Here is a 12,334-nt window from a genome sequence, read left to right on the forward strand (position 1 = left end):
ATTCTCAACTTGGACTTGACAGAATTCTAGCGATGAGGCTCATCAGTGTCTCTGAGTCCTGGTGATTTTACCGAGGACACCTGGAGGCTGATTCTGACTGAGGCTGTTATCTGGCCTCTGCAGTGGGCACGCCATGGGAGAGGAACAGCTGACTAAGGTCTGTGAGCCCATTCATGCCTCAGACATCACTGAAAGCCAAAGTTTCCAGCCTCAGCGCCACCGACATTCTGGACCAGATGGTCTCGTCCCGTGGGTCATGAGACATTCAGTGGCATACCTGGCCCCTGCCCATCAGCTGCCAGAGTACACACTTCCTCTTCCCAGGTCACGAAGATAAAAAATGTCCCCAGGTATTGCCAGTGTCCCCTGGGGGACGAAGTCAGCCCCAGGTGAGTGCCACCGGTGTGGGCTGTGTTGAAGACCTCCTTTGGTCTCAGCTTAGTGCCTTTAGAGATCCTTCTTCAAGAGAATATGTGGCCGGGCACGGTGGCTCATGCCTGTAATCCCAGCATTTTGGGAGGCCAAGGCGGGCAGATCACAAGGTCAGGAGTTCAAGATGAGTGTGGCCAACATAGTGAAACCCCGTCTCTACTAAAAGTACAAAAAATTAGCCAGATGTCGTGGTATTTGCCTGTAATCTCAGCTACTCAGGAGGCTGAGGCGATCGACTGAACCCGGGAGGCAGAGGTTGTGGTGAGCTGAGATCAAGCCATTGCACTCCAGCCCAGGCGAGACTCTGTCTCAAAATAAAAATAAAAATAAAAAAACAGAGAAACACAGAGAATATGCCACCCAGGAACTTAGCACACCCTCGTAGGGGAGAGCCAGACAGTGTTACACTGAGAACAGGAATTTTTTTTCATTACATAGAAAAGCTGACCAAGGAGAAATGCTTCTTTTTCTTCCTCCATTCCAGTTAAGATTGACCATTGTGCTGTTGACAAGCTTAGCTCCTATTAGTTTGGCTATTAGTGAACTAGTTCTGCTATTTTGTGTGTGTGTGATTTTTCTCAATCAACATGAGGACACCTTTGAATCACGGATAACGTCACATATTCCATTTGAAGCTTGAGGTTAGAGGACACTCAAAATCAGGTTTGATCCATAGAATAATAAGGAAGACTGAAAAGTGATTTTTGGTTTCTTAAGAAGCTATTGGAACAATTTGCCGTAATCAGTCAGGTAGTCAATAGAAACAAAACTTACTGGAGGAAAGTAATCACTAGTGTAGGTAATACAAATTTAATTGATTTGCATTTATTATTAAAAATGAATGGATAATTTCTCAGAGTTAAATATTTATAGCTCCAATTTAAAAAATTGATCTCTATGCTTTGTATTCGTAAAGCAAACAGATAGGTATACTTAACATTGTTTCAAATTATGCCAGAGAAACAGCTGCGTGTGAGCTGGTACAGTAGGTAGTGGTGAACGTTTTGTATTTTCCCAGTTTTATTGTTGTTTTAAATTTTAAACTTTATTTGTACCTATACATGTTTTATTTCCAGTTTATTTAAAAATAGCTTACTGTAAATTTAATTTATGAGTGTTAAGTAGAGAGTTTAATTGTGTAAACTTGGAGCTGCGGCTTTTCCACACGGAGAGAGAAGGTGGAGAATGGCATCTGTAGTTAAAGTGTGTCCCACGTGCTGGGGCATTTCCCACAGTCACCTCACTTTTTACCAGAAGGAAGCAGAGACTCAAAACAAGTTAAGTGATTTGCCGTCAAAGCCCATAGACAACACGTACAACAAAACCAAGTGACAAACTCGAGCAGGTGGGAATAGTCATCAACAACTAAAAAGTTCTCCCAGTATCGGCATTTGTGTCCGAAACCAGGGTCATCTCACGGCCTCGGGAGCGGAGGAGGCCTCGGGCAGCCTGGGTGCTGCACAGCGAGCCCGCGGGACAGAAGCCCCGGCCAGGACAGGTGCTGCAGATTCCTACTAAGAGACTGCAATTGGCCCTTGGCGAACTCTGAAGGGCCAAGGCTGGCTGGACCCCATAAACGGCTGAAAGCTTCCTTCCCGAGCAGAGCTCCGTTCTGGGGGAGAGGTGCTGAGATCTGAAGCAAATCAAGCAGGAGAGAGACACGAAGAACAAAGGAAAATGGAAGCCCAGGCAACAGTGAGGGAGAACAGAGGCTCATCTCAGAAAGTGCAACGCCATCTTTTTATTCACTTTGTAAAAGCAACAGAAGTAACAGAAGATGGACTTCTCTGCCAGCAAGTTAGATAACTTAGATCAAATGAGCCAGTTCCTAGAAAAACAGAAACTGCTAAAAGAGACTCAAGAAGAAATGGAAAATCAAGTAGACTTACAACAAGTAGAGGTTTAATTAGTAATTAAAACTTTTTCTGCAAAGAGAAGCCCAGGTCCACGTGGCTTAACTTGTGAATTCTACCAAACACTTGAAGAAGAAATGATACCAAACCTTCATAAATCCTTTCAAAAANAAAAAAAAAAAAAAAAAAAAAGAAAAAGAGAAGAGGAAGAAACACATTCTAACTCATCCAATGAGGTCAGTATCATCCTGATGCCAAAACCAGGCTGACTTGTGATCAATGGAGAAGAAAGCTACAGGCCAATATCCTCAGTGAGTCTCAGCGCAAATTCCTCAACAAAATACCAGCAAACCAAATCCAGCAACGTGGAAAAAAGATTCTATGACACAACCAAGTGGAATTTATCTCAAGAATGCAAGGGCAGTTCAATACCCAAAAATCAGTGTCACACAACACTTCCAAAGAGCACAGGACAAAACCAGCTGGTCATCTCAACAGGCACCAAAAAAGCAATTGAGAATCAAAATAAAAGCGCCTAACAAACCGGGGACAGAAGAGAACTTGCTCAGCCTGGCAGAGGCATCTATCTACAGAAAAGCCGCAGTTACTGACAAGAACCCTCATGCTTTCCCTGTAGCTCAGGAGCACGAGGGGGAGGTCTGCCCTCCGGTTTCTATTTAATGTTGTAATGGAGGCTCTAGATAAAACAGCACAGAATAAGGAGAGAATGAAAGACAGAAAGAAAGAGAGAAAGAAAGACAAGGTCCCCGTGCTGGGAATGAAGAAGTGAAATGATCTCTGTCTGAAATTTCATGAGAACAGTGCAGATTGCAGCAGAGCGGGCGCATTGTAAGTGGAGCAGGGTTGGCCAGTAGCTGCTAATGATGGATACACATTTACTTGAATTTTTTTATATGCTTAAAACTTTATGCAACTTTTGGCCAGGTGCAGTGGCTCACACCTGTAATCCCACCATTTTGGGAGGCCAAGGTGGGCAGATCACTTGAGGACAGGAGTTCGAGACCAGTCTGGCCAACATGGCAAAACCCCGTCTCTATTAAAAATACAAAAACCAGCTGGGTGTGGTGGCGCACACCTGTAATCCTGGCTACTGGGGGGTGAGACAGGAGAATCACTTGAACCCACGAGGCGGAGGTTGCAGTGAGCCAAGATCACACCACTGCACTCCAGCCTGGGCGACCAAGTGAGACTCTGTCTCAGGAAATAAAAACAAAATTTTTTGTAACTTTTAAATAACATTTAATATTGGAAGATGTTTTTCAAAGGAATAGTAAACATTCTCAGAAAATTCAGAGATTTCTGAATCAAAAGGGAACTAAGCCACCTTTTCCTTATTCTTTTTGAGGCAGTTTAGCCAGATCCAAAGCTATTGGTTAATTTTACACAAATCAGAATCTATTAACTTTTCATTGAATCCAAGTCTATCACAAAATATCTAGTGAAATAGTTACTGATTCTATTTTATTAATGGGAAAAACCCGACAGTGTGCTGTCTATGTACGTAGAGACGTAAGTTGTTTCCACCGTTTTCCCTGTCATTCTTCCTTACAAAACATAAATAATTCACACATCCATTCCCTCTCCTCTTCCTCTAATTAACCTGTAATTAACCTAATGAATTCTTTAAGAACTCGGTTCCATGTCACTCTCCTGGGGCCTGGCCTCCCGGCTGGGCCGAAAGCCACTGCCACACGTGGGAGGTTCCGGCCCGCTTCCCCAGTGTCTGCCTCTGGGGTTGCTGCATGCACCTTGGTAAGATCAGGCGGTCGTGGTGAGTCTCCCTCACCACCCTGCGTCTGTCCGTATTCGGCCACGGGCTGTGCCTGGCACACAGGACAGAGGATGAGCGTGGCAGAGCTGAGTGAGAAGATGTGAGAAGGGACGGATGAAGAGATGACAAACTCATGCTGTCACTCGCCCATGCCTTGCCCGTCATCATTGCACACCACACAGTATATAAAAAACATTTCCATGTTTTTCAGTATCTTCTCAGTGCCTTCAGAAAGTACATCAAACTTAGCCATTTACGCTTATTTATTTGGTTTATGATCCCTCTGTTTTTCATCTTTTAATATTTCTGTTTACTCGATAGGATTCTTCCCTTTGATCATTTCATATTTTTTATCAATGTAAAATTCGCGGCCGGGCACAGTGGCTCACACCTGTAATCCCAGCACTTCGGGAGGCTGAGTTGGGTGGATCACCTGAGGTGAGGAGTCCAAGACCAGCCTGGCCAGCATGGCGAAACTCCATCTCTGCTAAAAATACAAATATTAGCCGGGCATGGTGGCGGGAGCCTGTCATCCTAGCTACTCAGGAGGCTGAGGCAGGAGAATCACTTGAGCCCGGGAGGCAGGGGTTGCAGTGAGCCGAGATTGCACCACTGCACTCCAGCCTGGGAGACAGAAGCTGTCTTAAAAATAAATAAATAAATAATATAAAATTCTGCTTGACCAGAACCATCTCATCATTAGGTTTTTTTTTAAATGTCATGGTTTAATTAATTAATTTAATTGGCCCCTTCCAAAAGGAAGCTTATGAAGACATTTCATAGAACCTTAAAGAAAATCCTCACTTGTTGCATTTATTTTGTTAAATTGGTTTGAATATAAGAAGTCGTCGTTGAAGATTTACTTTACTTACAGAATGTCAGTAAATTTACCAGGAAAAACACTTGTACTGCCATTATGCACGTGCGCCCCAGAAGATGAGGCTGCTTCGTAATTAATGCCGCCAGCCCTAACATATGCAGCCATCTGTGCCCTCCTCTGCGCGGGCTGCTGGCTTGTTAATAATGCATTCACGTTTGTCTGTAGCCCACGAGTCGTGTGGCAGAAGGGATCAGAAAACACAGTCCATGTCACACAGTCCAAGTTGCTGGTTGGGTGTGGATAACAGGTCAGTTTATTATTAACTTCAGTTTTGGGTGAGAGTGACGTGACTCAAAATAATGTGACAAACTAGGAGAAGAACCTGTAATCCACTCCCAAACAGACCATGCAGAGGCCAGCAGCCCAGCTGCAAGTGCTGAGGGCCCGGCCTCCTTGCAGCCCACCCCGCTTTGGGACAGCGGCACCCCGTCCAGCTCCCAGTGACATGAGAGCAGACAGGGCCACCCGGGCTCCTGCCTGGGCCCCCTTGTTCTACCCCGGCCCCTGCTGCATTTCCTGGGGAAATCACTCTCCATCCAGGCTGCCTGTCAGAGAAGGCCCTGGTGCTGTCATTGCCAAGTTTTGTTTGTTTCTTTTTGAGATGGAGTCTTGCTCTGTCGCCCAGTCTGGAGTGCAGTGGCACAGTCTCGGCTCACTGCAACCTCTGCCTCTTGGGTTCAAGTATTCTCTTGCCTCAGCCTCCCAAGTAGCTGAGATTACACGCACGTGCCACCACGCCCAGCTAATTTTGTATTTTTAGTAGAGATGGGTTTTCACCATGTTGGCCAGGCTCGTCTCCAACTCCCGACCTCAGGTGACCTGCCCGCCTCAGCTTCCCAAAGTGCTGGGATTACAGGTGTGAGCCACCGTGCCAGGCCCATTGTCAGGTTTTAAATCCTGGCTTTTTACCTGCCTGCCTCTCGAGTCTTTTCTCCTACCTTCTCTAAGATGCTTACTGCTCCACACTTTTCAGGACACATGGAAAGTTCGGTGTGGGATCAAGCCCCAACTTAAAGCACCCTCCACCGCACGATGTGAACGTCTGGCTGGTCATAAGGGCCTATGCTCAGCACAGTGTGACATTCTGCCGTCCGCCTGACTCATGGTGGACCAGCCCCTCTCCCTCCCCTCACAGACGCTCTGGTCTGAGTTCACCAGGATTGTGGTGTGTCCCGACCTGAACCTGCATCAGGGTCTCTCCAAGTCACCTTCATTTCCCACCAAGTTCCGCTCTGTTTAATTCTGCTTCACCCCTTCCTACCCCATTTTATTCTTTAGCGGTATCAGCCAACCTTCTGGTTTTCCAAATACCTAGTTCACCACCGTCCTCCTCCATCATGCTAAGATCACATTTAATCATTTGCAGTCCTCTCATTCCATGTTCTGCTCTGGCAGCGAGCGTGACACTTAGAGCCAGTCTGCGGTCGACACACCCTGGTGCCTGTGACGGGCCATCGTGGCTGGCGTCCGTCCCAGGGCTCTTCTGGTTGTTAAACATATTGACCATCTCTCCAGCTGTGTCAACCAGCAACTGTTGCTCCTGAATGTAGTGTGTGTGTGTGTGTGTGTGTGTGTGTGTGTGTGTGTGTATTTATTTATTTATTTTAGATGTAGTCTTTCTCTTGTCACCCAGGCTGGAGTGCAATGGCACAATCTTGGCTCGCTGCAACCTCCACCTCCTGGGTTGAAGCGACTCTCCTGCCTCAGCCTCCCAACTAGCTGGGACTACAGGCGCCTGCTACCACGCCCAGCTAATTTTTGTATTTTAGTAGAGATGGGGGTTTCACCATGTTGGCCAGGCTGGTCTTGAACTCCTGACCTCTGGTAATACCCCCATCTCAGCCTCCCAAAGTGCTGGGATTACAGGCGTGAGCCATGGCACCCGGCCGAATCACGCTATCTTTAGAGTCAGAGGAAATTAACTGGAAGGATACAGGGGCCCACAGAATCGAAGGAGGCCAGGAAGCCAGGACTAGAAATGGCTCAGAAAACCACCAAGAGAGGCGGAGGTGCCGGCCACAGCGAGTCCGGCTGGGTCTGAGCCGCAAACACTCCTTTGGCCTTTGGGTCCCTGGTCCAGGAATAACAGCCATGCACTTTGGTCAAACAACACGCACCAGGGGACAGAACAAGGAGTCTCTCTCCTCACATTCCTGGTAGTCAAAGACCATCCCATGCCCGTTCCACACCAAATGGTCCCCTCCCATCTCTGGTGCTGAAGAGGGGGTGCAGTGAGGAGCAGCCGCTCACCTGAAGCAGTAAGGGGCCAGTGGCTGTTGGAACTATCCTCCATCCAAGACCACGCACAGCTGCCGCTCCCGGAGGGAGAGCAGAGCCATAGAGGGAGGCATGGGTGGGTGCCTGCTGGGAAAGCCGCAAGCCCAGAAACCATCCCATGCCACCCAGCAGGCCCCACCAAGAGGAGAAACCTGCACCCCACCTCCACGGGCAGAGGGAACACGCTGCACAGTTGACCAGTCAGGGAGCAGCTGGGGTGAACAAGGAGTGCATGGCAAATGCCAAAACACCTACCCCAAAGCCCCGCAGCCTGGGAGGGCTCACATTTGCAATGGGGGTGACTGTCAGGGTGACCAGTTTGCTTTGCAAAAAACGGTGGTGACGTGAACGTCCCTCCACTGAAGGAATTCACAAAAGCAGTGCCAGAGACCATCACAGCATCAAATAATTACAGTTTAGCAGGGGGAGTGCCAAGAGAAGGCCGGACCCTGTGCCGCAGGATACCTGTGTTAGTCTCCCTCCCTCCCCCCTCCTTCCCTCCCTCCCTCCTTCTTCCTTCCTTCCCCCCTCCCTCCCTCCTTTCATCTTTCCTTCCCTCCTTTCTTTCTTTGTCTCTCCCTTTCTCTTTCCTTCTTTTTCCTTTCTTCTTTCTTCGTTTCTTCCTTTCTTCTTTCTTTCTTTCCTTCATTCCTTCCTCCTTCCTTCCTTCTCTCCTTCTTTCTTTCTGATGGAGTCTTGTTCTGTCACCCAGGCAGGAATGCAGTGGCACCTCCATCTCCCGGGTTCTAGAGATTCTCCTGTCTCAGCCTCTTGAGTAGCTGGGATTACTGGCACACACCGCCACACCCGGCTTTTATATATCTATATATGTATGTATGTATATATGTATGTATGTATGTATGTATTTTTAGTAGAGACAGGTTTTTGCCATGTTGCCCAGGCTGGTCTCAAACTCCTGAGCTCAGGTGATCCACCTGCCTTGGCCTCCCAAAGTGCTGGGATGACAGGTGTGAACCACCGTGCCCGGCCCCTGTAGTAGTTTCTTTTTGTTGCATAGCAAATAATCCTGGGCTGAGGTGCTTAGAACCACACACATTTCTCTCTCTTCATTTCCATGGGTCAGGAGTCTGGGTGTGACCCGCGGGCTCCTCTGATCAGGGCCTCACAAGGCTGAAGTCAAGTTGCTGCTGGGGCCAGGAGTTCATCTGAAGGTCAAGGTCAAGGTGGCCCTCCAAGCCCAGTGGCCAGTGGCAGCAACCAGTTCCTTGCACTCATGGGACTGAGGCCCCTGCTTCCCGCTGCTGTCCCCGGGGAGCGGCTCTCAGCTGCTGGGGGCCCCTCTGCTCCCTCTCATGCGGCCCCTCCCCCAGAGCATGTGCTCCCTCACGGCCAGCAGAAGCACGTCTCTCAGCCTCGAATCTCTCTAACTTCCCCATCTTGTATCCAGGTCCACCCAAGATAGCCTTCCCCTTGACTAGCTCAGAGCTGACTGACAAGGGATCTTGATTCCCCTGCAGAATTCCCTCATCTTTACAAGAGAATGCACCTGGGCGGGGAGGGACATCACGCTCTGCTCCCACTGAGGAGATACGGTTGCCCAGATCTGCCCAGCATGCGGTTGCAACCTGGTGAACCCCCTCAGAACTCCGCCTCCTGCAATCCTGGAGACAGAAGCAGCTCAGGAACAAGGCGAGCACTGTAGTGTGGAGCCTCCAGGGTGGGTGAGGTTTGCCCAGCAGGGGAGGAAGGTGTGCCGGGGATGCAACAGCAATGTCAAGAAAGGAAGGAAATCTGGGTGAATACGTAGAGGCTGGCCAGATAACCAGAGACTGCGAAAACCAGATGGAGAAGTTTGTATTTCATGCTAAAAAAAGCAACCAAATTTAGTTAAAATACCCTAAGTTGCGTAATAGGATCAGATTCTTTACAGCGAAGCTTACGAAAGTAAAATTATCTTATAATTGTATTATAACAAACAACAGAGTTTAAAAATGGTTCCTTAAAAATGAGCCTTAAAAATAAGCAGCCACTTAATCCTCATTTGGTCCCAAAGCCACAAAGCTATCGACATTTTCTTTATGCTGAGGAAGTCTTGGTGGTATTGATTCTCATCCAGCAGCGATCAGGAGGAACAGCCTGTACCTCCTCTTCCCCACCTGCCTCTGAAGCAAATGCTGATCTGATGACATTGTCATGAGGCCTGCTTGCCCTCAGCAGCTTCCTAGTGTGCCCTGGGTGTGGCCATCCAGTGCCAATAAATGGAGGAACATTGGAAGACAGGGAGAAGGGGGAATGGGTGGGAGGAAAGGAAGCGGGGAGGGAGGTGGAGAAAGGCAGCTTAAGGGAAAATGGGACATCTGGTCATGCTAGAGTTCACGGAGTGGGAACAGGTTCTAATCCCTGACCTCCGCAGACCCACGGCCCACAGTCACGCTAGGGTTCACAGAGTGGGAAGAGGTTCTAAGCCCTGCCCACCACGGACCCACGGCTCACAGTCATGTTAGGGTTCACAGAGTGGGAAGAGGTTCTAAGCCCTGCCCACCACGGACCCACGGCTCACAGTCATGATAGGGTTCACAGAGTGGGAAGAGGTTCTGAGCCCTGCCCACCACAGACCCACGGCTCACGTGGCCTCACCAGCATTGCATCTGTCACAGTTCCAAGTCCTCAGGGATAACATCACAAAGTTATTTTTTTTTCTTTTTCCATTGTAATTTATATGGAATTCGGAACAATGGAAAATCAGAGCCCAAACAGGTGACAAAGAAGTTCATTAAGAGGCTCGTGAACCTGAGAGCACATCCAGAATATCCCCTCGTCCTTAAATCTGTGAAAGACGTGACCTCTGGCCCATCTCCTGCAGACACTCACACACTCCCCATCACATAATGTGATGTACTCACGGTGACCGCGGGCCTGCACCTGAGCTTCCTAGCACTTTACCCTCTTGTTCTGCAGATGTTCCCCTTGAAGAGCTGGAAAAATTCGTGTTTAGGAAAGGCTTTGAAGATGGAAATGAATGCAAATGCAGTTATTGTTATTAAGAAAATTTCAAACTTGGCACACAGAACTTGATGACATTTTAATTAAGTTTCTGGTTTTATTGGTCAGGGGGCAAAACACTTTTTATTTTTATTTTCAAAGCCTAAAGGCACGTCAGGTTCACAGACAGCAGCAGGGTTTACTCGGGATGTTGGGTTCTGCCAGGTGATGTTTGCTCAAAAGCTCATTTCTGACGGCTTCTGAAAGTAGATTGAAGAAAGCGCTCCCCACCGTAGCCTTTCTGGTGCAGAGACTCTTCGGGCATTTTCTTTTCACGTGAGATGTCACACTAACTGAAGCGCTGTAATTTTACTATCTCCTGCTAAGCTCGTCCAGATTGATCATTTCTATCCAAAATTGGCAAGCTTCCCTTCATTTACATTTCAGATTTAAGAACAGGAGAAAATTTGTAGAAAATGGTTTATAGTAGAAACATACTGGTTTAAACTTAACCTACTTGCTATTTGAAACAAGTTCTTTTAGTTAAAGTGGGATTCTTACGTCAAAAATCATTTTAAGAAATTTCCATACTGCATTTTGTGTTTTTAAAGTTGTGTATTTAGTAACATGCAAAAATTCTTGTCCTTCTGAAGACTCCCTTCTGACATCTCTCACACACCCACTCGTATTCAATCCAAAGGTGCACGGGGATACTTGGTGATCTGATTTTGCTGTCAATGTGATTTATAGGTTTCTGGTTTTGCTATCTAGTTGCTCTGTTTTAATATTGGGATTTAGAAAGATTAAACACTATGCCACCCCCACCTTTCACTTTCAACATTTTAAAGACAAATATTTCCTACTTGTGCCTAACAGACCAGACAAATTATCCATCACTATAAGGTCAGAAAAATATTTTTGACTAGCGACATTTCATGCACCCTTTCCCAGGAAGCTACTAGAGAATATATTCTACTAAATTAAACAAATCAATCCAGGAAGAAGACATCGTGAGATGCAGAAAATAAGGGCTTCTGAGAGAGGGGGAGGGAGTTCCTGACACCTGTGAAGGGAAGCCCAAGCACAGAAGCACCCAGCAACTTTAGAAAGTCGCCAGCAGATTGGGGCAGGACGCCAAAGGGTGACAGGAAGGATGTCTCAGAACAGAAACGGAATGAGACTGATAAGTACGAATGCGTGGTTGGGAACTAGAAGGAAGTACACGGAAAGCTGAGAAAATGCGGCGGGCGCGGTGGCTCACGCCTGTAATCCCTGCACTTTGGGAGGCTGAGGCAGGCAGATCACTTGAAGTTACTTCGAGACCAGCCTGGCCAACATGGTAAAACCCCGTCTCTACTAAAAATACAAAATTTAACCAGGCATGGTGGTGGGCACCTATTATCCCAGGTACTCCGGAGGCTGAGGCAGGAGAATCGCTTGCACCTGGGAGGCGGAGGTTGCAGTGAGCCGAGGTCCTGCCACTGTACTCCAGCCTGGACAACAGAACGAGACTCTGTCTCAAAAACAAAACAAAACAAAACAAAAAAGAAAGCTAAGACAATGAAAGATGGAGGCAATGATTATCTTCAAGGAAAAAAGTGGTATGAGAAAGAAGTCGCAGTGAAAACGCACGAACAACACGGGGCGGCCTGTAGCACTCACAGCGACGTGCAGCTACGATCATGTAATCTTGTTGATATCACAGGCAGGGATTGAATGGAGACCCGTGTAGCTCAGCGGGGACCTAAGCAATAGAGAGAGGCAGGGGTAGGAGCATGAACGAGCGAAATATTTATATCCCCATGTAACTGGTGCTGTTGAAATTCTTAAAATTATGCTATAAGCACATGATTCAGAAATTCGGACACAATAAAGGCAGACGAGGAGCAAAGAGCTGTGAGTGGTCGTTTCTGCAGGGGTGTCTGGGGTGGGCGATGACAAGAACATCGGGTTATTATATCACTGGCCAGGTAGTGCCATTTTCTTTTAAAACTATACAAATGCAGCCAGGCATGGTGGCTCACGCCTGTAATGCCAGCACTTTGGGAGGCTGAGGCGGGTGGATCACCTGAGGTCAGGAGTTTGAGACCACTCTGACAACATGGTGAAACTCTGTTTCTACTAAAAATACAAAAATTAGCCAGGCACGGTGAGAGG

Source organism: Cebus imitator, unplaced genomic scaffold, assembly GCF_001604975.1.
Source record: "Cebus imitator isolate Cc_AM_T3 unplaced genomic scaffold, Cebus_imitator-1.0 Scaffold14, whole genome shotgun sequence".
NCBI classification, from domain to species: Eukaryota; Metazoa; Chordata; class Mammalia; order Primates; family Cebidae; genus Cebus; species Cebus imitator.